Raw genomic sequence first — 6321 nt, forward strand, 5'->3', positions numbered from 1 at the left:
ATTTTTCGAATTCAATATTTGAACTACAGTCCTCTTGTTAACATGCTACTCAGCATGGCAAGAAGATGTATTTTGCTCACAAAAGGCGCAGTGCTCAGCTCCAGGAATATCAGGGAGGTGAGGTCACCTCCCTGGAAATATCCAGGAGGGTGTAGTGTGCCCGGTAGTTTTGGGGCTCAAGGTGTTTGCATCTTACTATGGATGGTATTCTATATTAAGTCTTTAATTAACTTCGTAATTTGGAAAAATAATTGTAACTGTTTTGATGCATGTACAGTTGCTTGCAATAGAATGAATAATCATTATTATGGTGAGTTGTGTGTACGAAAAAACAACAATCATTTGATTTTTAATGTGTCCAATAATTAATGACTTCAAAGTCAGTCGCCAGATACATAGCCAAGATAACGTAAGTTGTGTATACGAAAAAAACAACAAACGATCATTTGATTTTTAATGTCAGTTTCTAATTAATGTCTTCAAAGTCAGTCGACAGATACATAGCCAAAATATCAGAAGGGCCAAGAATGACTTGGCTGTAAAGATTCTGGAGGTTGGACGCCCCTTACCAAACTGAATGCCGGTGAAGGGACGACACCCAGCAAGCTATGCATAGGCCCATACTTATGACAGACAGGAAAAAAAATGACATGCAACAAGTGCTCAGCTGAACATTTCGATTATGGCCCAACAGATTAGCTTGACCGGCTGGAAAAAAAATGGAGAGAGTATCACGAAATCTTTGTTGAAAGAAGTTCGAAGAAGAAAAACAAAACAAACAAACGAACAAATGAACAAACAAGGAAACTCATAATGCTTACTAGACTACACGAGAACATTTTCTACAGGTCAAAATAATAATGATAGGCCCTAACAATTTAAGCAAGGGCCCCCAATTAAAATGTGTTGCCTATTAATAATGATAGTAATAATAGTGATGATGATGATGATGATAATAATAGTAATGATAATAATAATGATGATAACAATAATAATAATAATAATACAATGGTAATAATAATAATACAATAATAATAATAATAATAATAATAACAATAATAATAATGATAATGATAATATTAATAGGAATAGGAATCACTATAAAACAAAGTGATCACAATATCAAAAGTGATCTGCGGTAAGAACTGCGAAAGTAAACCATCACTAGACATGACTGTATAATAATGTGGATCGTATACCTGTCATGCCTCACATATCGCATGTGTGTTCACTGAGCACGCAACACCACTAAACCAGGTAATTTTGAAAATAAGGCAGTGTACCGATTAATATAACACATCAGGATAATTGCGTTTAATATAGGCCGTGTACCACCATGTGCCATGCACCGGGATAACAAGAAGGGACAAACTGTAATGTATAAGCGAGTAAGATATACGGAAAATACAAATTAGTTTGTTTGTTGTTTTTTTTTTAATTGTGGCATATAGCTGTATATAGTGGTTTTCTCATATACTGATTATACAATATCATTTGAAGATCTTATATCCCGTTCCTCCCGCAAAATCTCCAACCGCACTGGAAATACCCCCAAACAAGATTCTTTTGGCAGGTTGACAGAGAACGGACAGGTTGGTGATCAACCTGTGTGAAAGCAGTCAAGCGGTACATTTACCCCTTCCTTTCCACAGCACGGTCAACTATTTACATGTGCCATCGAACAATGGAAATATCGATCGGGTGCAAGGTGAATAGAGCGTGCCCTGAGCAGGGCTCAAAAGACGTGCAACTGAATGGGGTCGGCGAAGCTGAGCTCACCCATGGATCGCTATATACATTTTCCTATAAGTTTTACAGCAAAACGAGCTCACACTACATTGGAAAAAAAGTCAGCTTCGACACACCCAGTTTTCATACAGAAAGAAAACAGATATTGATAGAAGAAAGTCCCATCTTTCTAGCAAAACCATTTTTTTTTTCTGTCCAACAAAGCAAAAATTAACATTAACATTAACATTTTGTTTTGCTTTGTTTTCTAATGCAGGAACACATACCGAGTAACTATACTCTGCCTTTTAATTTCGAGTTTCTCGTAAAAATTATAGTCCTATAATGTGATTATTTTTCATTGGTCTCAGCAAAGTCACAAAAAAGAAATCACAAATCACAAAATTTTGATTTGTTACTAGGCTTACATTTTGTCCCCAAACAACTTTAGAAAATCATCAAATTTCATCCTTTTTGATTACCGAAATCGCAATCAGTATAATCTGATGAAGATTATTAATGAACATTCTTTGACTATGAAATTGTATCATTCAAATAGACGTCTTGTATGAATTCTTGCAATGAATTTCATGAACACTCTCTGTATTAATCTTTAATCAATCAAACAGAAAAAGCATGCACACGAGTGTTTCGATAAGGGGATTTTTTCCTCATACACGAAGGGGATTTTGCATTTTTAGACTTGAAATTCAGCGATCTGGTGCAAACTTTTGGTGCAACACTTTTTCAAGCGGCACTATACCCCCCCCCCCCCCAACAAAAATAATGGAAATAAATCGGGGGTTATCAGGGAAGTGTTAAAATCACGGAAATTAGCTCTTATTCCGAGTGTGCATGTGCTAAGTCTAGTGAGGTATATAGAGCTTAGGGGGCAAGGTGTGGGAGGGGGATTTTCGCTCCCGCTCGAAAGAGCTTATAGAACTTTGCGTTTTCAGAAATTTTGAGACAAAGCGATCTGAAGCACACTCTTTTTATGAAAAATCGGAAATTGTTATACGAGGGGACCAAGCAATGGGAAGGCGGTAAGACGAGTCTCCCATAATATTATTCGAGGGAGCTTTTTCAGTCTTAAAACTGAAATTCAACAATCTGACTCACGCTTTTGTTGGAAGATCTAGAAATTTGTCAATTTTAGATGTGAGTTGTATAGCTGCAAGTCTGTGGGAAGGAGACAAGGCATGAGCATGTTGGAGTTCATAAATCCTATTCCCTCTCGTACAAGAAGGGGATTCTGTATTTTCTAATCGCAATCACACGTTTTGGTGCACACATTTGTGCCCGGAAAACTGTCTATGTTCAAAGTGTAGCCACAGTCTACTTGTATATGCAAGGGGGGGGGGGGGGGGGGGGGGGGGGGAGAGAAGGCGTGGGCGAATGCTACCACCACTCTTCCCGTACCGGGGAAGTTCACCTTCATAGACATGTGGATTGAGTGAATGCAGCAATATTAGTAGAACACATCAGCAAGAGTTTGAGGAAAATCAGACAATCCATTTAAAGGTAATGAATTTTTAAAGTTTCTGCTTTGTCACTGCTGGATGAGAAGACTACTACAGCTTGTGACGTCACATGAGTACAACGATATAAAGAAAATATAAGGACCATTCATGACATTTTCACTCTTCTCGCATGATAAAAGAACACCTGACTTCCCTCTTTCAGAAGGCAAGTGAAATAATATTACCCTTTACATACGTCAATGACGAGTCGAGGAAATGTGCACGTTTTTCAACAATTTTGTGAAATTCTCTTTATATTTTCCTTATCATTGGTGTACGCATGTGACATCATACACTCTAGTCTTCTCATCCAGCAGTTACTGTGCAGATACTTGAAAAACTTTTGAACGGATTGTCCGATTTTTTCCAAACTTTCATTGATGTGTTCCAATAACAATGAAGGTGGACTTGTCCTTTAAAAGTTAAAATTTAGATATCTCGTATACGCATATTTGAATACTAATATTTGGAATAGGCCTACTTAGGGAAATTACAACAACAACAACAACAACAAAACAACAACTGATATGGGGGAAGAAGGACGAAAGGGTTGATTAAAAGGGGATATTTCCCTTATGTTAAGGATGAGGGAACTTTTGAGTTTTCGGATTAAGTGATAAGTCCTGTGCACTGAGAATTACTCAGATTTGTAAATCAAATCTGAAAGGTGACTAAGGCTAAGGAAAGGGGCACAAATGGGGAGCAAGAAAAACATTTTCATTTTTTGAATTGAAATTCAACGATCTGATGCACACCTGAGTGAAATACTGAAAAAAAAAAATCTTACTTGAAAGGTTGAAAGAGAGACCCGCTTCATGTACATGCATACAGTATACATGCACACGGGGGGGGGGGGGGCGCCCCATCGCCCGCCTTTGCTTAGTCTCATCTATTACCTCCTTGGTCTCATCTTGGTCTGGACTCCGTCCCCTTTTCCTTGGTGCGATAAACCAAGAGCGGGCGAAAATTTTCTGATTGCGATAATCGAGAGACTGCGCGCTCGCGTATCGCAATCCTCGGGTGTCACGCCCTCATACGGCTTGTCGCGTACACTGTGCAAATCACCGCTACGAGTGAAGAGAGTCCAGAAGCTAGACAAGCCTTGGCTACGCCAGTGCGCCGAATTCATGAATATGATCGGCTTTCAAAATATTGAAACATGTTAATTAGAATAACGTACTCATATGTGTCTTGTGTTCTATTCAATTCAATTCAATTCAATTCAATAGTTTATTTATTTCCATCATCACAAAGAAAAGAAAAGAAAAAGTTGACATAATCCAAATTATGATACAATTTTTTTTCATTTCTCTTACACTCGTCCGATAAAGGATTTTTTTTTTCAATACAATATAAATTATACACGAATGATGTCGTAAAAAAGAAACAATGCACTTTGTCATGGCAACAAAAATAGTAAATAATCACAATGATGGAAAACAGTGTTCCACTAAAAAAGCCACGCTTGTAAAACGTGGAACACTGGAACAAAACAACAACAGCACCAATTTGTTATACCAATAAGACATATTCATTTTAAATTCTTCTATATACTATTGTACATTTTACTCATTGATATAATGATGTTGATACTATGAACAATACTTACTAGGATTTTAGGATGCAAACGTATAAACTATATAACATATCACATTTGTGGCACAGACACTATGGGGCCAGGTGTGCCAGGAAAATTGAACGGAAAGGAAGATATGCAATCGGCCACAAAAAAAAAACATAACGACGACAACAACAACAACAATAACACAATACACAGAAACAACAGAATTTGAGGAAATGCACTCAGACAGATACTGGACAACGAAGAACGAGGAAAAAGGAGCAGGGAAGAATAGAGAAGGAAAAGGAGAGGGATGGAAAAGGTCTGTGGACACACTACAAAATCTCAAGGAAAAGTGAAACATGACGGGTTTTTTCATTGAACAGAATTAACTGGTATATTTAGAAAACAAATATTTTTTAAGTTTATACTTAAATGTAATTAACTTCACAGATTCTTTTAGATCATTATCTAAGCTATTCCAAAATCTGGGTCCGGTATAAACAAATGTATTTTGAGTGTGTACAGTTCTAACTAAGGGAAGATGAAATTCTTTAGATTGTCTAGTGGGATAGTTATGTACATGGCTGTTACGGTGAAATAAAGAATAAAATATTTTGGGTAGATGATTGCAGTTGTAATTAAACATAAATTGACCAAGTTGAAACAAATACAACTCTTTTATTTTCAGAATTTTGTGCTCAAGGAAAAGCTTGTCAGTATGTGCTCGGATATGAAGGTTAAAAACGATTCTGAGCGCCATCTTTTGCAGAAGAAAAAGTTTATCTAACAATGTCGAATATGTATTCCCCCAAGCAAGAATTCCGTAATTCAAGTACGGCAATACCAAACTTGAATAAAGCGTAATCAAAGCCGAAGAAGGAAGATAATATTTCAATCTATTCATTATGCCTATGTTACGTGCAATTACTTTACAAATATTGTTTATGTGACACTTCCATGATAACTTATTATCAACACAAACACCTAAGAATTTAATAGACGAAACCTCTTCTAGGGGAGTAGTGTCAAATATAACATTACCTGGTAATCTATCTAAAGAATTACTGAAAAACATATACTTTGTCTTCTCAATATTCAGTGACAATTTATTTACATATATCCATTGTGAGACATTCTTCAATTCATCATTCACTGTACTAATCAAAGTATTAGGGTCAGGGTGGGAATAAAAAAGATTGGAATCATCCGCGAATAATATGAAAGAGAGTTTATCTGAAGATTTATAAAAATCATTAATGTAAACTATAAATAACAGTGGGCCTAACAAACTTCCTTGCGGAACACCACATTCTATTTTCTTCATAGAAGAATCAAAACTGTTCACATGTACATATTGAAATCTGTCAGATAAATAACTCGTAAACCATTGCAAGGCTTTTCCGCGAATACCATAATGGGATAACTTAGAAAGAAGTATACCGTGATTAATCGTATCAAAAGCCTTTGAGAAGTCCAGGAAGATGCCTATTGTATGCGAAAATGTATCAA

The sequence above is a fragment of the Diadema antillarum genome, unplaced genomic scaffold, assembly GCF_040938485.1.
Source record: "Diadema antillarum isolate AM-2024a unplaced genomic scaffold, OU_Dant_1.0 seq00001394_RagTag, whole genome shotgun sequence".
Taxonomy (NCBI): Eukaryota; Metazoa; Echinodermata; class Echinoidea; order Diadematoida; family Diadematidae; genus Diadema; species Diadema antillarum.